At 46.6% G+C, this 22,772-nt stretch overlaps 1 long non-coding RNA gene across 1 annotated transcript in view; it reads right to left on the bottom strand.

Moving 5' to 3' along the window:
• Nucleotides 1-1,170: 1,170 nt before the first annotated feature.
• The window catches only part of LOC146352318 (uncharacterized), a 36,122-nt gene continuing 14,520 nt past the window's right edge, over nt 1,171-22,772 (bottom strand). The window contains exons 2-3 of the long non-coding RNA XR_014787347.1: nt 6,184-6,461; nt 1,171-1,798 (exon numbers count right to left, since the gene is read on the bottom strand). This is a non-coding gene — a long non-coding RNA (uncharacterized LOC146352318). The remainder of the gene's footprint in view (nt 1,799-6,183; nt 6,462-22,772) is intronic.

Genomic DNA, 22,772 nt, shown 5'->3' with positions numbered 1-22,772 from the left:
ATTCCTTATTTTTGGCCATCTTAGTCTACGTAAATATTTACGTAGACTAAGACAATGAAAATAAGGGGGAATGCAAATAGCGTCCACTACACTATTTGCGTTCCCTTATTTTCGCTGTCTTAGTCTACGTAAATATTTACGTAGACTAAGACGGCCAAAAATAAGGAAGGCAAATGGTGGCAGCCATAGCCGCCGCCATTTTCGTAAGCATTTTTTTAAAAAAAAACAAACGTGATAGGCTACGTACGTCTTTACGTAGCCTATCATGTCTTGTGAAAAAAAACACACACAAAGTGACAAGACTGCAAATGGCAGCGGCGGCAGCCGGTCGGAAGACCAGCCGCCGAAGCCGCCATCGCCGAAGCTGCCACCGCAGCCGCCGCCACCTGGAAGAACCGCCCCAGCTAAGTCTCATCCCGGGGGGGGAACCTGGGGGGGCGGGGGGCAGGCATTCGGCATTTGGCCTCACCGGGATCCGTGGCGGAATTCTCTGCCATCCCTAGTTCACATACTGCTGAAGCCTAGCTTGTTGGATTTTGAGCATAACATTGCTGGCATGTGAAATGAGCACAATTGTATGGTAGTTTGAAGACTCTTTGGCATTGCCCTTCTTTGCCACCTTGCTTTCTTGCATTTCTTTTTCTTTGGGATGGATTGAGTTGCTGCCTCCTGAACTATGTTACGGACCTCCGTCCATAGTTCCTCAGGCACTCTGTCTATCAGGTCTAATCCCTTAAATCTATTCCTCACCTCCACTGTATATTCATCAGGGATATGATTCAGGTCATACCTGAATGGTTTAGTGGTTTTCCCTATGTTCTTCAATTTAAGCTGAAATTTTGCAAGAAGCAGCTCATGATCTGAGCCACAGTCAGCTCCAGGTCTTTTTACTGACTGTATGGAGCTTCTCCATCTTTGGCTGCAAAGGACATAATCAATCTGAATTCGATATTGACCATCTGGTGATGTCCATGTGTAGAGTCGCCTCTTGTGCTGTTGGAAAAGAGTGCTTGCTATGATCAGCGTATTCTCTTGGCAGAACTAAATTAGCCTTTGTCCTGCTTCATTTTGTACACCAAGGCCATGCTTGCCTGTTATCCCGGTGATTTCTTGACTTCCTACTTTAGCATTCCAATCCCCTATGATGAAAAATACATCTTTTTTTTTTTTGGTGTTAGTTCTAGAAGGTGTTGTAGGTCTTCATAGAACCAATCAATCTCAGCTTCTTCGGCTTCAGTGGTTGGGGCATAGATACAAATGCAATAAAAAAACAAGGTACTCAAAAGCTGAACAAATGGAGGGGGAGCTGAAGATGTTCCTTGCCTGAAGCATCTTTTGTTTCAGGGCTGGCCCTGAGTTAATCTGTGTAGAAGGTTTAATGTACTGATGTTCTAGGCTCCCAAGCTTATTCCTCTGGCTACAGAGGGCTTTTCTATACCAGGCTTTTATCAGTCACTTGTCATTCCCTTCTCATGGTTGTTTACAGGTTCTTTAGACAACGCCATGACCCTCCAGTTTCTCTTCTGTATCTAACGAGCACTTTTGGTGAGGTTTTTTAGACCAGAGAAACTGCGGCATTTAATTTATTTATTTATTAAATGTATTAATCACCCATCTGGCAATTGTGAAAGCAAAAGGAGCCACTTCTCCTAATTGTGACAGCAAAAGGAGTCACTTCTTTCACTCATGTGTTTGGACTATTCCACTGTGCCACCATGCCACCTAGCAGTTATGTACTGGAAAAGCAGGAAAGGAACCGCTCTTCTTGTAGTACTTGGATCTCAATTCTGCGAGGAAGCTGAAAGTAGATACAGTGGATTAGCAGCCTCATGTAGAAAAGCTCTGAACGATTTCTTCAGATGTTTCAATAACTGGGAAATTATTCTCCTTTGCCTTTCTCAGAAATTTTGAAATGGTGCTAAAGAGGAGTTAAGAGGTCAGGACTTCTTATTAATGGCACCTGAAAGACTAGCCATATCCTGGTGTCAAACGCCTAATACATGAGAGGAAGAGCAGGCATGGGCTTGCCCCTCCATAACATTTCCATAGCCTGGTCCAGTCATCTGCCATGTACTGGACGGCAGGGGTCTGAAGTGCAGAGCATGCTCTATGCATGGAGACTTGCTGCATGTTCTAGAAGACTGATCATGCATGATTCTAAACCATGTGGGGAGCTTCCATGTATAGAGCAGGCCTCCTACTTCAGACCTTTACTGTCCAGTGCTGGAAAGTGATGGGACAGGGCAACAGGGATGCAACAGAGGGGGAAGGCATCACACCACTGTTCCCTGACACGGATCACATGAGGGCATTATGTAGGAGTGCACGAAAGCCACTTACCTGGTCTCGCAGCTTTTTGCGGTGGGGGGGAGGCGCTTCGCTGCTCTCCCCCCGAAGTTCAGGCCGGGGGGGGAGGCTTCCCGCCTCACCCGGCCGAAATTCAGGCCAGGGGGGAGGCTTCCCGCCTCGCCCAGCCGAAATTCAGGCCGGGGAGGAGGCGCCTCGCCTCGCCCAGCCGCAAAATAAAAAGTTTTTAAAAAATGCCCCCGTGATAGGCTACGTGATGATTAACATAGCCTATCACGGCTAGATCTGCAAAGTCAGCCGTGATAGGCTACGTAAATCGTCACGTAGCCTATCACGGGTGACATTAAAAAAAAAAAAGCGTGTACGCAAATGGTGGCCCCCATAGGGAGCCGCCATTCGCGTTCCTTATTTGGTCGCTGTAGTCTACGTAAATCTTTACATAGACTAGGGGTGGACGAAAGTCACTTACCTTTTCTCGCAGCTTGTTCGCGGTGGGGGGGGAGCGCTTCGCTGCTCCCCCCGCGAGGTTCAGGCCGGGGGGGGGAGGCTTCCCGCCTCGCCCGGCCGCGAACACGAAAGTAAAAAAAAAAAAAAAAAAAGTCCCCTGATAGGCTACGTGACAATTCACGTAGCCTATCATGGCTAGATCTGGAAAGTCAGCCGTCATAGGCTATGTGAATCGTCACGTAGCCTATCACGGGTGACTTTAAAAAAAAAAAAAAGCGCGTACACGAATGGTGGCCCCCATAGGGAGCCTCCATTCGCGTTCCTTATTTAGTTGCTGTAGTCTACGTAAATGTTTACGTAGACTACGGCGAAAATAAGGGCAACGCAAATAGCGTTGCCCTTATTTTCGCTGTAGTCTACCTAAAGATTTACGTAGACTACAGCGACCAAATAAGGAAGGGGAATGGTGGCTCCCTATGGGGGCCGCCATTATCCGTACACACTTTTTTTTTTTTTAAGTCACCCATGATAGGCTACGTGACGATTCACGTAGCCTATCACGGCTGACTTTGCAAATCTAGCCGTGATAGGCTACGTGAATCGTCACGTAGCCTATCAGGGAACGTTTTTTTTTTTTCTTTGATTGCAATGGCGGGGGCGGCAGCCGGTCAAAAGACCGGCTGCCGCTCCCGCCCCGCTCGAACACCGGATGAACCGCCAGCCGGACCCACCGCCGGGAGGGAAATTCAGGGAAGGTAAGTCCCGTCCCAGGGGGGGCGGGGGGCGGGGTGTGTGTGGAGGATTTCTCCCCGAAACTTGTTCGGGGAGCCGAACACGTTGGCGCTCGGCCCCCCGAAGTTTCAGGGAGAAATTCTCCGCCATCCCTAACATAGACTACGGCGAAAATAAGGGCAACACAAATAGCGTAATACGTAAAGATTTACGTAGACTACAGCGACTAAATAAGGAACGTGAATGGCGGCTCCCTATGGGGGCCGCCATTAGCCGTACGCGCTTTTTTTTTTTTTTTAAGTCACCCGTGATAGGCTACGTGACGATTTACGTAGCCTATCACGGCTGACTTTGCAAATCTAGCCGTGATAGGCTACGTTAATCGTCACGTAGCCTATCACGGGGGCATGTTGTTTTGTTTTTACTTTTATTGGAATGGCGGCGGCAGCCGGTCGAAAGACTGGCTGCCGCCCCCGCCCCTGACGAAGACCCGACGAACTGCCGCTGGGACCCGCCGCCGGGACCCGCCGCCAGGAGGGACATTCGGGAAAGGTAAGTCCCATCCTGGGGGGGTGCGGGGGCGGGGGTGTGTGGAGAATTTCTCCCCGAAACTTGTTCAGGGGGCCAAAAACGTTGGCGCTCGGCCCCCCAAAGTTTTGGGGAGAAATTCTCCGCCAACCCTAGCATTATGCCTTCATAAGGCTACTCTGTTCTAGGGATGTCAGATAATTCTGCCATGGATCTCAGTGAGGCCAAATGCCAGTGCATTCGGTCCCCCAAAATCCATGGTGGAACGAAGGCCCCCACCCCACCACCCCGTGAAAGACGCAAGAAACAGAGCACTTACCAGGTGCCATTCGCGCTGCTTTGCGAATGGCGGCCACGTCTGCAGCCACCATTCGCTTCACCGTTTGTGTTCCCTTTTTTGCCATGATAGGCTATGTAAATACTTACGTAGTCTATCATGGCTAATGCAGGGACACCATTTGCATCCTTGCAGAGGCTATGATAGGCTATAAAAAATATTTACATAGCCTATCATGGCAAAAAAGGGAACGCAAATGGCAGCCGCCGTAGCTGCTGCCATTTGCGTTCCTGTTTTTTTGCCATGATAGGCTACATTAATATTTACGTAGCCTGTCACGGCAGGAAAAAAAAGGTGCAAATTGCATAGCGGCCGCCATTTGCGCCCCTGTCTTTCACCGTGATAGGCTACGTAAATATGTGGAGCCTACGTAAATAGGCTCCATACTCCTGCGAATGCACTCGGCCGGCGGCTCCACAGAGTTGCCGTGGAACGGAGGCAGCCAGGTTAGGATTTCAGGGGGAAGTGTGGAGCGCCTCCCCCCCCGCACCGTGAATCACACCTGCGAAACGGTAAGTGACTTTCGTACATCCCTACTCTAATCTTCAGATTAGGGATGTCAGAGAATTCCGCCATGGATCTCAGTGAGGCCGAATGCCAGTGCATTCAGGCCCCTGAAATCCGTGGCGGAACAAAGCCCCCCCGCCCCCCAACCCACAAAAGGCGCGCAAAACAGGACACCTACATGCTGCCATTTGTGCTGCTTTGCGAATGGTGGCCGCGGCCATGGCCGCCATTCGCTTCTTCATTATAGCCACGATAGGCTACGTAAATACTTATGTAGCCTATCATGGCTAATGCAGGGATGCCATTTGCATCCCTGCAGAAGCCATGATAAGCTGCATAAGTATTTACGTAGCCTATCACGGCAAAAAAGAGGGAATGCAAATGGCGGCGGCTATGGCGGCCGCCATTTGTGTTCCCTTTTTTTTTGGCTGTGATAGCTTATGTAAATATTTATGTAGCCTATTACAGCAAAAAAGAGGGGCGCAAATGGTGTAGTGGCCGCCATTTGTGCCCATCTCTTTTGCCATAATAGGCTATGTAAATATTTACGTAAGCTATCACGGCCAAAAATAAAAGGGAACGCAAATGGCGGCCGCCGTAGCCGCCACCATTTGCATTCGCTGTTGTTATTTTTTGCCGTGATAGGCTATGTAAATATTTACGTAGCCTATCACGGCAAAATACAGGGACGCAAATGGCAGTGGCTACGGCTGCCACCATTTGCATCCGTGTGCAGGCTGCCTAGCAGCCGGATGTCCGGCTGAGGGCAGCCCGGACCGGCGGCTCCATAGAATCGCCACAGAGTGGAGCCGGCCAGAGAGAATTTGGGGGGGAGGGACAGAGCATCTCCCCCCCACCGTGAATGTCACCTTTCGAAAAGGTAAGTGACTTTCGTATGGTACATCCCTACTTCAGATATGATTGAAATGCTAGTGAAGGCTACTTGGTTGACCTCAGTAGTATCATGCTTGCTAGGCTGAATTCTCTGAGTCTATTACTATACATGCAGCTTTTCCATTGGGAACCTGCTCTCCACTTCTGGTGTGCTCTAGGGTGAACCAGAACACCATAATGCTATTAAAAATTAAAAATTAAAAGGAAAAAGAAGATGCAAGGAAACCATTAATTAAAGCCTCCCCCACTCCTCGGAACAGAAATGAGCATGGGGCAGTTAAGACAAGGCTTTTAAGGGGCAATTAAGGAGCTATTCATTGCTAATCCCCCAGCCTTGATGACTAAGAAGCAACAAAACACGCATGACCTGCAAACCAGAAATGTTTAATTAATGTTGGAAGGGACCTTTGCTGAATAGGGTGAATACTTACTTGTGATTAGCTGTGGAGAAGGATCTTGGCCATGATGAAGGACATTGTCAAATAATGCAGCATTATTCCACTTCCAGCTAATTGTGGCAAAGCAGTGTCTCAGCAGTGTGAAAGGACTCCAGTGTGGAAGCAACCATAGTTTGGTGAGTGAATGTCCTTGCCTTCTGGTGGGAAGTTGGAATAGATGGCCTTTCACCATTTTCAGTGCTATGGGTCTATGAGACTATTCTACATAGTTCAGTAAGTCAATTAAAGGGACTAATCTCAATAGTGGAGACCTAGATGGAAAAAAATTAAACACGGTCAAAATTATTTTCACACACACATTTTCAGCATAGGTATACAGTTGATCATGTCTGTGAAATAAGAATGGCCAAACTACATAGGTCTTTAAAACTTATGCCCCGATTTTGTGCAAGGTGGGCCGATTTAAAGCACAGAAGGGTATGCATGTGGGTCTATGGACCCCTGAGATACCTACCACATTCCCCTCCACAGCCCCTTCTCCAGCTGATTTTCTCTCTAGGTGGGCTCTCTTTTGGTGCCAGAGCCTAATAGAGTGGTGTTGGTGGGAGAGGAGAGGAATGGAATAATGAGTTCTCCAAGAACTGGATGTTGACATTTGGGAATTGGATAGTGGGGGTGGTGAAAACAACAGGCATTCTCACTTCCCCATCCATACACCCCTTTTCTGCTTTAAATCATAACCCTCCCTCTGACAGATTTACACATGTTTGGGGAAGATTTTTGTTTAAAGACACAGGCCCTCATGCATAGTTTGGACCTGAGACATTTGTTGTAAGGTATTACTTTCAGAATTAGGAGCTCCTGAGTATTGTGAGAGTAGTTTTCATTAGAAAAAGAAAAAAGAGTTTACCCACCAATAGAAATTTTCTTTATTGGGATTTACCTGTATGTCTTTCCCCCCACTAGGATGTTGCCTTTCCTGTCATTTCTGGTATTGAACTAGATCCTTCAGTAACTGTTTCCAGCACCTGAGAATGCACTACTAGCCCTCCATTTGGCAAGCATTAACTTATGGTATTGTGTTAATTGATACTAGTATGATGTGATGCTCAGTATTCTAGATCTGTTGGCATTTGGGTTGTTTAACAGGTGCCAAGATAGAAATGTGCAAACTGAAGTTTCCAATTTCATGCTAATATAAGAATAAGAGGTAAAAATGAAAATGGATAAAAACTTTGGATGTCTGAGCTGCAGAGCAGATGTGAAGTCATGTAGATATTACGGTTAAAGGGTAATTGATGTTTTAGAACAACTCCAGGGCTTTGCAGAAGACAGTGGCAAATGAGAGGCTACTATAGCACAAATAGAGGATTGATTATACTTTTTCTTACCCAGGGGAAGAAGGAAGCTAGCCATTCTCTCAGTATTTTAAGTATTTGATTTTATTCGCAGAAGTCCTGTTAAAATGCCAATAGAAAAGGAGTGCTGGAAGTGAAACACCACAGGGATGAGAAATACTCTCTGAGAGGTGTGGCATGTTGGAAGGGATGAAGCCTTTGATGTTGGACATGTAGGTTCAAATCCCCTGCATGCTTGGCCAAGTTGATATTTCTCAGAAAAAGAAATTAATAAATAACTTCCCATTTTTGCAAGGATAAAAGGAGATAAAGACATAGGCTTGGATCCTAAAATAAGTTAATGTTAGGAAGTTCACAGAAGCAAAGTTCCTCATTCCCTCCTCCCTCCTCCCTCCTCCAGCCACTTCCAAAAGCTTGTCTGAAGGATCACACACACACACACACACACACCCCAATCAATGTGAGGTTTTAAGGGGTTTTAAGGGGCTGCAGGCAGAAGGAGGGTATGGCAAACATTTCTTCTGTAAACTTCCTTAGGTTAACTTATCTTAGGATGAAAAACATAATATTGTAACATGATATCTGAATAAATAGTACATGTAAGTGGAGACTTTCAGTCAAAATATGGAGACCAGGCTCATTGAGAGGAAATTTGGGCCTAGGAAGGAAATATTCACAGAGCAGTGACATTGCTACTTCCTGCTCCGCAGTCAGTTTTCTGTCTTCCCTGCTGCCTCATCTTTGTGTCTTGTCAGATTCATCCCTACTCCCAGGGTTGCTTCTACGGTAAAACCGGAGATGCAGGAAAGGGAAAATATAAGGTTCAGGTGGCCTTCTTTCCCATCCCTGGCTAGAGACAACCAATGACTGGCTATTTATGGGAACAGTAGCCAGCATAGAGAATAGCAAGGAGAGACAAGAAGGCCTTCTTAAATGAACAATGCAAGGAAATCGAGGAAAACAACAGAATGGGAAAGACTAGAGATGAGATCTCTTCAAGAAAATTGGACATCTCAAGGGAACGTTTTGTGCAAAGACGGGCATGATAACGGACAAAGAAGGCAGGGACCTCACAGAAGCAGATGAGATTAAGAAGAGGTGGCAAGAATACACAGAAGAACTCTACAGGAAAGATCTGAATGTCCCTGATAGCCATGATAGTAATGTCCTTGATAGCCATGATAGTGCGGTCACTGAACTTGAGCTGGACATCCTAGAGAGTGAAGTCAAGTGGGCCTTAGGAAGCATTAGTAACAACAAAGCTAGCAGAGATGACAGTATTCCAGCTGAGCTATTTAAAATCCTAAAAGATGATGCTGTTAAAGTGCTGCATTCAATATGCCAACAAATTTGGAACACTCAGCAATGGCCGCAAGACTGGAAAAGGTCAGTTTACATTCGAATTCCAAAGAAGGGCAACGCCAAAGAGTGTTCAAACTACCGCACAATTGCGCTCATTTCACATGCCAGTAAGGTGATGCTCAAAATCCTACAAGCTAGGCTTCAGCAGTATGTGAACCGAGAACTACCGGAAGTACAAGCTGGGTTTAGAAGAGGCAGAGGAACTAGAGATCAAATCGCCAACATTCGCTGCATCATGGAGAAAGCCAGAGAATTCCAGAAAAACGTCTCTTTCTGCTTCATTGACTACGCTAAAGCCTTTGATTGTGTGGATCACAACAAACTGTGGCAAATTCTTAAAGAGATGAGAGTACCAGACCACCTTACCTGTCTCCTGAGAAACCTGTACGAGGGTCAAGAAGCAACAGTAAGAACCGGACATGGAACAACCGAGTGGTTCAAAATTGGGAAAGGAGTACGACAAGGCTGCATATTGTCACCCTGCTTATTTAACTTATATGTAGAGTACATCATGAGAAATGCCGGGTTGGATGAATCAGAGGTCGGAATTAAGATTGCTGGGAGAATTATCAACAACCTCCGATATGCAGACGATACCACCCTAATGGCAGAAAGTGAAGAGGATCTAAAGAGCCTCTTGTTGAGGGTGAAAGTGGAGAGTGCAAAAGCTGGTTTGAAACTCAACATTAAAAAAACTAAGATCATGTCATCTGGCCCTATCACTTCCTGGCATATAGAAGGGGAAGAAATGGAAGCAGTGACAGATTTTACTTTCTTGGGCTCCAAGATCACCGCAGATGGTGACTGTAGCCATGAAATTAAAAGACGCTTGCTCCTTGGGAGGAAAGCTATGGCAAACCTAGACAGCATACTAAGAAGCAGAGACATCACCTTGCCAACAAAGGTCCGTCTAATCAAAGCTATGGTTTTCCCAGTAGTAATGTATGGCTGTGAGAGCTGGACTATAAGGAAGGCTGAGCGCCGAAGAATCGATGCTTTCTAACTGTGGTGCTGGAGAAGACTCTTACAAGTCCCCTGCACTGCAAGGAGGTCACATCAGTCCATCCTAAAGGAAATCAACCCTGAGTGCTCATTGGAAGGACAGATACTGAAGCTGAAGCTCAACTATTTTGGCCACCTAATGCGAAGAGAAAACTCTCTGGAAAAGACCCTGATGCTGGGAAAGACTGAAGGCAAAAAGAGAAGGGGACGGCAGAGGATGAGATGGCTAGATAGCATCACCGATGCAATGAATATGAACCTGAGCACACTCCGGGAGAGTGTGCAGGACAGGAAGGCCTGGCGTGCTATGGTCCATGGGGTCACGAAGAGTCGGACACGACTGAACGACTGAACAACAACAAGCCAGCATAACACATTTAAGGTTTACTTCCTAAACATGTATTTTCTAAAGGAAATTTAAGCTGGGACTAGCTAGGGATAAACAGAGTAGGCTCAATTTGGTCCATGCCAATTTCGAATGTGACTGATATTAGGTCCCTTAAATCTTGTTTCAAGTTGCAAGTGTTGCTGTAGTTATTTTTATGCAGAAAGCATAACATGAACTTCTTTAAGAAGAAGAAAAAGGTATGTACAAGTTCACGAGATGGTCCAAGGGCTTCCTTTTAAATTGTTTATTTTTTAAAACTCTTTTCTAGCTGCTTGAAGCTGCCACACAGTTGAAATGACATGCTGTTCATCACATGGACTTTGCAGGCACGCACACACGATGGCTGTCCCTATGAGCATGTGATCGTATACCTGTACGCACGCACACACCCTGAGAGAATTTCAGCCCCATTGCTACCCATGTGGCAGCTGCTTCTAGCAGCTCCCTTTTTAAAAAAAGAAAATAAATAAATAATTGAAAAGTAGCCTTTGAACCACCTTGAAGGTTTTGGCAAGGGTACAGATTCTAGACTGGACCACATTCTAGTCTGCAAGTCAATTTGAAGGCTGATGAATGTGCCTCCCCCCAATAAATCTCCACCATCCCTAGGCTAAAACAGTGCAGATTCCCTAATTGCAAAAGAAATTCATTTCAACAAACTGGTGTGTGTTGGAGTTCAACCTTTAGCACTAAATATTGTGCCATATTTAAAATACTCTAGTATAGGAGGACTTTATTGCATTTTGAGGGCATGTACCTTTATCTGAAGAGTACCAAGCTGCCAGTACATGTGCAACAGAACTGGGGTCTACTCATGAGGCAGCACTCATGGGACATGGGGCTTTCTAATAAATATATTTAGCATTTATATATCTTTGCTGCATGTTCAAGGTGCCTTATGTACATTAACTTGGTAAATGTATTGCGGATGGGGTGGGGACTGAAGCTGAAAGAGGACGGTTTGCTTAAAACTAACAAGTGTGTGGCATAAGTGATATTTCAACATGTTACAACCCAGATAACAGTCACAGACATGCAGTGCAATCCTAGATATGTCTACTAAGACATTCCAAGGATTTGAATGGGACTTACTCCCAGGTAAGGATGTGCACAATTACATCACTACATTACACCAGCTTTTACCAAATCCTGGCACCCCATTCAAAGACAACATGGCAATCGTGGCCAGTTAGGTATGAAATATAAGAACAAAGTAAAAGATCTTGTGACCAGCTGCATTTTAGTAAACTAGTTCTAGTTTCTTTGGCACATTTCTCCCCCAGAAACATATAATGAGACAAGTGAAGGATGCAGTAGAAGTCAGTGGGGAGTGTAGGAATGTATGGGAAATTATTTCAGCTCATTTTTAACTGGAATTGACCCAGTTCCCTCCTTGCAGAACAGAACGCTGACCCAAACAACATCTCTGGCTGAAGTCCATACATTGCTGAGCTTGCAATGCATTTCGTGGAATGAACAGATGTGTTTGGAAAATGCATACATTTGAAAAACATCCATGGAAAAACTTGTGTACTTTTGAAAAATGCACACAAACACATTTTAATCAATAGGCAAAAAATGCATACATTTCCAAAAATGTGTGCAACTCTGTTGATTCTGCTCAATCTCTCATCAGCTTTTGAAAACATTGACCAAGGTATTCTCCTGGACCAGCTCCATGGGTTGTGGATTAGAGTCACTGTGTTATAGTGATTCCAGTCCTAACTGCAGGGTCGATTTCAGAGAGTAATACTGGTGACTATTCCTCAGCCCCTTTGCGATTGAGCTGTGGGGTTCAGCAGGATACCATCTTGCTCACAATGTTGTTTAACATCTATATGAAGCTACTGGGAGTGGTTTTTAGGGGATTTGGAGCAAAGTGCCATTAGTATGCTGATGACACACACAGTTCTATCTCCCTGTGACATCGGAATCAGGTGAGGCTGTGCAAGTCCTGGATCATTGCCTAGACTCACTGATGGGCTGGATGGGGGCCAATAAACTGAGGATGAATCATGGCAAGATGGAGATAGGGTGACCATCTGTCCTCTTTCCCAGAGGACTGTCCTCTATTTTGCAGGTGCTGCCTATTTGAAGGGCTGCCCAGTCCAAGACAGCTTTAAAGATAAAGAACCATCAGAAGGAAGAGCTGGGCCTTGCAGTTGCCCATCAACACCACCAGGGCAGCAGACTGAACAAGGCACATAGGTCACCTGGTCAAAGTCTTCCACACGATGGTGAGATGTACTGTATTTCTATTTAAATAATAATGATAATTTCTACATTTGCATCTATACATAAACATTAGTATACGCAAATCAATGTCCTCTTTTTTGGTGATGCATATCCTCTTTGGGGGAAATTCAAAAGAAGCCATCCTAGGGTGAATAGTCTGGGAGGGAGGGAGGGATGTAGGAAACTCACTTACCTTTTTGTGGAATTTTTCACAGTTGGGGGGGAGGCGCTCCATCCCTCCCCCCAGAATCCTCAATGGGGGGAAGGCAATCTGGTCCTCCCCCCTGGAATCCTGCCCAGCCAGCTCCGCTCCACGGCGGCACTGCGGAGCAGCCGGCCAGGGCCATCTGCAGCTGGATTTCCAGCCACGGACGGGCTGCTGCAGACGCAAATGGTGGCCACCGTAGTCCAGTTTGCGTCCAGTCAGGCTGCTGTGATAAGCTACGTGAGTATTTACGTAGCCTATCATGCAACCCCCCCCAAAAAAAACAGCGTACGCAAATGGCGGTGGTACGGCAGCCGCCATTTCTGTTCCCTATTTTTCTCCATTTTAGCCTACATAAATATTTGCGTAGGCTAAAACAGCGAAAAATAGGGAACGCAAGTGGCGGCCAGCATAGCCACTACCATTTGCGTACGCCGTTTTGTTTGGTTTTTTTGCTTGGCTTGCTGTGATAGGCTACGTAAATACATACATAGCCTATCACAGCAAAGACCAAGATGCAAATGGTGACCGTGGCAGCCGGTCGAAAGACCAGCCGCTGCCAGCGGAGCCGCCGGCAGAGCCGCCGCCGTCCGGAACATCCACCCCAGGTAAGTTTCATCCCAGGGAGAATCCACGAGGGGGGCAGGCCATTCCACCACGTATTTCGAGGGGCCAAATGCCAGTGCATTCAGCCTCGCTGAAATCCGTGGCGGAATTCTCCGCCATCCCTACAGGTTTATTGCTTGTTCTGGATGGGGTTGCACTTCCTTTGAAATATCAGGTTCATAGTCTGTGGGTACTCCTGGATTCATTTCTGACACTGGAGGCCCAAGTGGCCATGGCAGTGCTTTCTACTAATTTCAACTGGAAAGCTCTAGGGATGTACGAAAGTCACTTACCTGAACCTGAAAGTTGATTTGCGGTGGGGGGGAGGCGCTCCGTCCCTCCCCTCGAAATTCTGGCCGGGGGGGAGGCGCCCCATCCCTCCCCCCCGAAATTCTGGCCGTGGGGGAGGTGCCCCGTCCCTTCCGCCGCGAATCCTGTCCTGCCGGGACGAAAATGGCGGCAGCCGTAGCCGCCGGTGTTTGCGTCCCTGCAGTCAGCTGTGATAGGCTACGTAAAAGTTTACGTAGCCTATCATGGCTGAGTGAAAAAAAAAACGTGCGTACGCAAATGGCGGCGCCCATGGGCGCCGCCATTTGCGTTCCTTATTTTGGCACGTGTAGTCTACGTAAACATTTACGTAGACTACAGCGAAAATACGGGGAACGCAAATAGCGTATTTGCATTCCCCTTATTTTCGCCATAGTCTACGTAAATGTTTACGTAGACTACATGTGCCAAAATAAGGAACGCAAATGGCGGCGCCCATGGGCGCAGCCATTTGCATACATGCGGTTTTTTGTGTTTTTTTTCACTCAGCCGTGATAGGCTACATAAACATTTACATAGCCTATCATGGTGTTTTTTAAAAATATAGCCGTGATAGGCTACATAAATCTTTACGTAGCCTATCACTTTTTTTTTTACTTGGAAATGGCAGCGGCGGCAGCTGGTTGGAAGACTGGCCGCCGCAGCCGCTGCTGCCGAACCGCCGCCAGAGCTGCCGCCGCCAGGGACATTTGCACAAGGTAAGTCCTGTCCCGGGGCGGTGGGGGGGCAGACCGTTTCTCCACCAATTTCGGGGGGCCGAATGCGCTGGCATTCGGCCTCCCCGAAATTCATGGAGAAATTCTCTGACATCCCTAAAAGCTACATCGTTTCCTGGACAGGGAGAGCGTGGCCACAGTGGTACAGGTGGGAGTAACCTCAAGACTGGACTACTGCAACATGTTCTAGGTGGGGCTGCCCTGAAGCTACTGCAGAATGCAGCAGCTCAGCTGGTGTCAGGAGCTGCCCCTTTTCAGCACGCAACACCTTTACTGAAGGAACTGCGCTGGCTGCCTATTTGCTACCAGGCCAGTTTAAGTTTTTGTTATTGGTGAATAAAACCCTAAACAACTTGGCACCAGGGTATCTGAGAGAGCGGTTTCTCCCTTATCAGTCTGCCTGGTCACTGGGGTCATCGGATGAGGTGCTCCTGGTGATTCCATATGAACCTGCAGTCCATCTAGAGCCTTCAGTGTATTGGCTCCCTCTATGTGGAACTTCCTACTTGTTGATGTCAGGGAGGCACCAGTGTTGTTTCATTTTTGGCACCTGCTGACAACATTTTTTTTTAATTTATTTAAACAAGACTTCCCTGACTGACCAGCCACAATTTTATTGATATAATCTGATTCTAAAGATTTCAGTTCTGTATTTGATTCTTTTGTCTTTCTTATTGCTCACCACTCAGGAACCTTATTGGATGTAGAGCAGTTTATAAATCCTGTAAATCAAAATAAATAAATAAATAAATAAATAAATGAATGAATGAATGGCACAATTGATGTACTGATTTGGTAAAAAGCACATGGAAATACTCATGAATTTTGGTACGAACAGAAAGAAACAAAGCTCACAATCTGATATGACAATGAATCAGAATGCGTTTGAGCCAGTGGAATGCGTTTTGCCAATTCACACATACCTAAGTTGAATACCAGTAATGAAACATTGCAAGAAATACCAGCTTTTGTGTTGTGGGTCTGCAAATCTGATATAGACTGACAGATAGATTCTTTGAAGTCAAATTATAAATCTGATTAAGCTGCTAATAGTTTTAAGACTATTAATTGACTGTGCCATTTTGGGCAATGTGCTGAATTTTTTCTACATAACATCTCCAGGGTTGCTAGCTCACAGATCAGTGATCTAGAAATTGTTGAATATATGATTGAACCAAGAATGAAGATTCAAAATTGAATGTTGTATTTACACATGCATTTTTATTAGATATGTATTTACTCAGGTTAATAAATAAATATTGAAAGCATAAATTGAGTATGATAATGTGGCTGGTTCAAAGTCAAAACTGAGATCCTTGAGCTAAATCCTTAACAGTTTTGCTGTCAGGGTATGTTTTAGTGTTTTGAGTGACTTTAAATTGGATTTACTGATGTGTGTAGCTTTGCTTCTGGCTAACAAGATGCTCCTACTACAAGGTGAAGTTTTGGTGCTCTTTGAATGTAGAAAAGAAAGCAGCATTGTTAAACTTGCCCATCAGATACATAAATAAGAATTATATACCCACTGTCATCCTTAAATAAGAATTATATATCCATTTTCATCCTTAATTCTATATAGCACCATAGTTGTATTTAATTCTTATAGAAGTACCTGCATTCCACTACTATTACTACTACATCATTTACTGCTACTGTTGTTTAATATTTATATAATACCATAAATATTTTCTACTGCAATTTTAGTGCTAAAAATAAAAGGAGGAAGGAAAACTCCAGGCTGGCTAACCGCAGGAGGATTTGCATAAAAAGGGGCAGTAACTGTGGGTGGCATATCAAAATATGAGAGGTGGCAGGTATTTAAGGAGGACCATTCTGGGCAGGGAGTCAGTGAGTCACGAGCTCTCAATTAGGCTACAATTGCACTGTGCACCTGCTGAACTTTGACCTGCTGCAGGATGAATTCATCTGAGACAACACTGACAAGGAAATGGAGCTCTGCTGGGGGCGCAACTCGCAGCTCTGGCCAACCTGAAGAGACTTCCTTGTAGGGATGTCAGAGAATTCTGCCACGGATCTCAGTGAGGCCAAATGCCAGTGGCGGAACAAAGCCCCCGCCCCACGAAAGGCATGCGAAACGGAGCACTTACTTGCTGCCATCCGCGCTGACTTGCGAATGGCGGCCATCCTGCAGCCGCCATTCGCTTCTTCATCATAGCTGTGATAGACTACGTAAGTATTTAAGTAGCCTACCATGGCAAGCCCCCCCCCCCAAAAAAAAACAGTGTACGCAAATGGCGGTGGCTACGGCGGCCGCCATTTGCTTTCCCTATTTTTCACCATTTTAGCCTACGTAAACATTTACGTAGGCTATTACGGCAAAAAAAAGGGGAACGCAAATAGCGTAGTGGGCGCCATTTGCATTCCTTTTTTTTCGCCGTTTTAGCCTATGTAAATATTTACGTACGCTATTACGGCGGGAAAAAAGGGAACGCAAATAATGCCCACTATGCTATTTGCGTTCCCCTTTTTTTTGCCATAATACCTACATAAATATTTATGTAGGCTAAAGCAGTGAAAAATAAGGAACACAAATGGTGGCCGCCATAGCCGCCGCCATTTGCATATGCTGTTTTGTTTTGTTTTTGCCTGCCATGATAGGCTACGTAAATACTTAGCCTATCGTGGCAACTTCGCTGGACGCAAATGGCGGCTGCTATGGCGGCCGCCATTTGCATTCGCAGCAGCCCATCCACGGCCGGAACTCTGCCTGCGGATGGCCCTGGCCGGTGGCTCCACAGAGCCGTCGTGGAGCGGAGCCGGCCCAGGGAAGATTCCGGGGGGAGGGACGGAGTGCCTCCCCCCCACCGCAAGTCCAAGCTGCAAAAAGGAAAGTGACCTTCGTACATCCCTACTTCCTTGCAGTGGCTGTATCCGCTGAACTGTGGCACACTGTGCTTTATTGCTTTCCTGGTAGCATTGAGGTGGTACTTCAAACTGAGAAGAAGCAGGGGGCATACCACTGTCACCTTCTCGTCCAGGGACCCATGGTCAGTAACTACAACTTCACGCGGTTTGTCCATCAGGCCATCAGGTTGTGGTGCCGCCACATCTACTCCCAGCTCCCTGAAGGTACTGTACAGGGACTGGTGCAGCCCTACTTCACACGGGGCTCCCGAGGCTGAGAGAAGCTGCACCCGGTGATCTGCACAACTTTGTGGCCCAGTACTTATTTGGGAAGTTGGGCCTGGATCAGAGCCAGAAGTGCGAGCGAGGGGATTAGGACTGAGCCATCTGGTGTTGGACCAACTCGCCTGCTTCTCCGCCACTGTGCTGTGCCTGCCCCTGCACTACGAGATCCAGGCCGACATGCTGCGGGCCATCCAGCCCACCCTGCCCCCCAACTTGGTGGAGCCAGAGATAAGCCGGAGCGAGCGTTGGGATGTCAGAGAATTCTGCCACGGATCTCGGTGAGGCCGAATGCCAATGCATTCAGCCCCTTGAAATCTGTGGCGGAACGGCCTGCCCCCCCTGCCCCCCGCGGATCCCCCCTGGGACGAAACTTACCTGGGGCAGATCTTCCGGGCTGTGGTGGCTTCGCCGGCAGTGGAGGCAGTGGTGGCTGCTGCGGTTGGTCTTCTGACCGGCTGCCGCCACCGCCATTTGTCTTGTAAAAAACAAACAAAAAACGATGTGATAGGCTAAAGATTTACATAGCCTATCATGGCTGGGTTAAAAAAAAAACACGACGTGATAGGCTATGTAAAGATTTACGTAGCCTATCATGGCTGGGTTAAACAAAAAACAAAAAAACTGCGGACGCAAATGGCGGCGGCTATGGCTGCCGCCATTTGCGTTCCTTATTTTTGGCTGTCTTAATCTACGTAAATATTTGCGTAAATATTTGCGCTATTTGCGTCCCTTTTTAATTCATCGTTTTAGCCTACGTAAAGATTTACGTAGGCTAAAACGGTGAATCAAAAAGGGACGCAAATAGCGCTCGCTACGCTATTTGCGTTCCCCTTTATTTTCCCCATCATAGTCTACGTAAATATTTACGTAGATTAAGACGGCCAAAAATAAGGAACGCAAATGGTGGTGGCCATAGCTGCCGCCATTTGCGTACGTGTTTTGTTTTTTCCCCCCCAGAGCCCTCCGCGGCCGGAAATCCAGCTGCGGACGGCTCTGGGCTGGCTGGGGCTGGCCAGTTGCTCCGCGGAGCTGCAGTGGAGCACAGCCAACCGTGGAGGATTCCGAGGGGGAGGAACGGAGTGCCTCCCCCCTGTCGAGGATTCCGGGGGGAGGGACAGAACGCCTCCCCCCCCCACCATCAACATAATCCGCGGAAAGGTAAGTGACTTTCGTACATCCCTAAGTGAGCGGCACTTTGCCAGCTAGTGCAGCTTCCTGGTGGATGAGCGGCTGAGCACGGAGAAGGGCGTGCTGCGGAGGCACCCCAACCTGTACATAAAGTACCATTTACATTAGCAAATCAATTAAACTTACATTAGCAAGTCAAAAGAGGGAAAGGGAGATTTGCAATGAATAGCAATGAGCAGACATTAGATAAGACAGAGATCAAAACCAAGAAAGAGCAGGTAAGCTGAGTCTTGGGTGGTTCTGGGGACACCTTGTTATAAAGTAGGGATAGGTGAGAATAACGTTAGGTTCATTTTTTGACAAGAAGTTACCAGAATTCTCAAATATCTTGGTTTAAAAAAAAAATCTGAAATGTGAGAGAAAGCAAAATGGTCAGATTTATCCATGCAGGCAGAGGGCTTTGAGTGCTTAGCTCCCCAAAAATCTGGCTTTGAAGCCCTGTGTATTCAGTAGGGATGTCAGCTTCACCCCATCCACTTCTCCATTTGTACACTTACTTCCTGCTGTAGATATTAAGTCCAACCCACATGGGGGGGGTCAGTTTTTTCCCCAAGGACTGTAAAAAAGAATTCCAACACAACATTTGAAAATTGGGGGAACACTGAAAAATCTATTAAATTTTCTCTTTTGGAATGAGTGAAATGCTTTTTAAGACAAGGTTTTACTCAGAATGTGCACTGTGAAGATTTTTATGTGAAGACTATCTGCAGCATTGAAGAATGCTGTTTCTTGTGTACATTCTGAACATGTACAACAACAACAACAACAACACTCAAATACAAGATGCATTTCTGCAAGTGGAGATCGTTGCCACCTTGCTGCTTGCCACCTTCTGATGACCTTTGATCTAGTTTGGACATCCTAGAAGCAAGGGTCCTTTTCTCCTGGCCCCTCAAACGACTATGATACAAAGAAGGTTCATGCAAAACTTCCCACCATGCATTGGGAAAAAATGTGTGAGGAGGGTTGTGCAGCCACTTGGGCTACCCCTTGCCCTCTGCTGACATATGTACATGCAAGCCACAGCCATGACACACACACCCCACTCCTGCAGTGGAAACACTGCACCCTCCACTCACTTGGATGGCATGGGAAAAGCCCTCCATGTATACTAATGTTTGGGGAAGAGCTTGTCCATGCAAGGAGGCACACTTATTGGCCCAGAGTCCCTCCGCACATGGAGGAGCTCTACACATGTACATCAGTGCACATAGAGAGCTATTTCCCATGCTGTCTGGATGTGCAGATGGCAGGGAAGCATTTCCTCTGACATGCATCAAAGATGGCGGTGTGGCTAGACTGCATGGCCTCACAGCCACTCTCATGTGTCCTGTGAAGGCACAGGAGGGGGTTCATGTGAATCTCTCTAGTGACACCCTGCTATACAGTGGGAAACAAGCAATTTATTCCTGTGTCTTGCTGGAGGATAAAAAGGTCCGGAGGAGAGGAGATTGGAGCAGAAAATGTAAAAGACCCATTTGCAAAAAAACTGTTTTGGGTACCAAAGGTTCAGAGTTAAAACCTGGAAGTTTGGTTGAGAATCAATCTCTGACTAAAACCCACAGAACAAAATGGACTACATCTGGTAAGACAGTCAACATGCATGGGATTGCTCTGCAAATGTCATGAATTATGCCAAATAGTAAATATTACGTGCTAAGTTATAAACAATGCACTTTATGTTGTTAAAGCTGTAAAATAAGCTTAGATTCAAAAAAGAAAGGAATTATTGCATAATGTTCAAATTCTTCAAAAATTTCACTCAGGCCCCAAATGTGGATTCTCCCCCATGGCTCCAAAATTTCCAGAAATGTTATATCTCTAGCCCTGTCCCTGCCTGTTTCCCCTCTTGCCTTCATTCCTGTTCAACTGTAGCCTATGCTTGCAGTCCTGCTAGGTGGGGAAAACCAGTAAATCCATGACTTCAGCTTCCATTACACCAATCCTTTCTCTTATGCAAGCCCCCTTTGTACCCTTCATTCAGTTTGTTAGCTGCTAGGCATGCAGCTAGGTCTGTGTTAAGGATGGGGCTTGACATCACCAAGGCAAGATCTTTTGTCTAAAAGAGAGGCAACAGCCCTGCTTCCCCATGCAGTTCCTAGGGGAATCTGACACTCTCAAAGGAGAAAGATCACAGGTTCCCTAAACGTAGTCTATTGCATTCCCCTCTTTACAGCTTTCAGATGGTGCCCTCTGAAGCAGCTCAGGAGGAAGAGGCAGAAAGCAGACTCAAAATAATTTTAGGGGTAACTTTATAGAAGTAACTTTTTAAATATGATTTCGGGTGCAATCCTATGCCTGTTAAGACAGAAAAAAGTCCTACAACCCCAACATGCCCCAGCCAGCTGGCAGAGGCATGCTGGGTGTTGTAGGACTTTTTCCTGACTAAACATGTATAAGATTGTCATCTTATACTATTATTTCTGTACCCTCCCTATTGTTAGTTTTCATTCAAGAGCTGTCTGATAGATTTCCACAGCTGGATAGCTCTAAACTGGAATTTGATTCACACATCACATATTGTTTTCTGTTCTATAAGACAGGGCTGATCTCCTTTCATTTTATTTTGCGGGTTCATCTGATTTTGAGGAGGCAACCTCCATGAAACAAAGGGCTGATCTACATTGCGCCCGCCATCGCAATGAATTCGGTGTCCCATCAGGTTAAATGCTCTCGTATTAAAATGTGATTATTCACATTCACCCATTTTCCCCGTTGCAGTGCTTCATCGAATGCGCAAGCTTGCTTCACACTCGAGCGCTGTGCTGTTTTCCTGCTGTTTTCCTGCGCGTGCTTGTCTGATCTCGGATGCTAAGCGGGGTCGGCCCCGGTCAGTAGTTGGATGGGCGACCGCCTGGGAATCAGGCTTCCTGCATTGAGCAGGGGGTTGTTGTATCCCTTCAAATGAGACTACGTTTTACCCCCTCCTATCCCCCGTTCCTGATGTTTTTTTTAAAAAAATAAGGTGTTATCCTCACAGAATCAGGGCTTCTCCGTGATGTTTTTTTTTCTAATTGAGGCATGATCTTGGAAGCTTCCATAGGAGGGGGTAAAACTTAATCTCATTTGAAGGGATACAACAACCCCCTACTCAGTGCAGGAAGCCTGATTCCCAGGCAGTCTCCCATCCAAGCACTGACTGGGACCGACCCCGCTTAGCTTGCGAGATCAAACAAGCACGCGCACATCCAGCCCTTTGCTTGTTGCTGAGGAAATGGGGGCTGCTGAGGAAGCTATGTGATCGGTAGCCAGAAGAAGACATGGGGCCATCGAGAGTTGTGACTGGACAGGAGGGAAATACAAACACCGCCACATATGGATAGGCAGGGGAGGGGGCTACAACTGGATATGGTAATGAAGGCGGTGTCAGGAGGCACCCTAGCGGCCTCTTTCAGTACACTCCAATAGCCAACTCAAGACACAGACAAAAGGATTCTTTTCAAGGCTTTAATCCTTTTACAACTTAATGACTTTAGATCATATGCTAATCACCAGCGACTAAGCAAGGAACAGCAGAGTGGCCTAAGCACCAAGTAGGCAGTTGATCCCTGTTTGAAGGAGAGTCACTTGAAGACCCTGAACTTATGGGCTAGGGAGAGATCCTCCCTTTTTCCCCTGGGTCCATGGGAGGCGGCCGTTGCTTGTGCGCCAAATGGGCACTATGCCTCCTTTCCACACCCTCCATCACTCGTTGCTCTTTGCGTCTGCGTCGAGCATCCAGCAAGCCCCCCTCCCACACTTTCTCACTGCTAGGATCACTATCTATCTCAGGAATGCCGGCAGGTGGAATCTCTGCCAGCTGCTGTGCCTGTGAGGGATGAGCTGGCTTCTCTCACATGGATTGCTAATCCTCCTCAGAATCAGAACTGCTCTGGGGCTCTATCAGCTCAGTTTCCACCCTGACAGATGGAAAATCAGAGCACATTAAGGGAAAATACTGGGATATTAGGATATAGAAAGCAGGAGCACGGAAGTAGGGATGGCGGAGAATTCCGCCACGGATTTCAGTGAGGCCGAATGCACTGGCATTCGGCCCCCCGAAATCCGTGGCGGAACAGCCCTCCGCCCCCCCGTGGATTCCCCCC

This window comes from Heloderma suspectum, chromosome 2 (assembly GCF_057233095.1).
Source record: "Heloderma suspectum isolate Gila_16-S chromosome 2, 16-S_ref, whole genome shotgun sequence".
Classification (NCBI taxonomy): domain Eukaryota; kingdom Metazoa; phylum Chordata; class Lepidosauria; order Squamata; family Helodermatidae; genus Heloderma; species Heloderma suspectum.
Note: the sequence above shows the minus strand (reverse complement) of the source record. Positions and strands in the feature narration are given on the sequence as shown.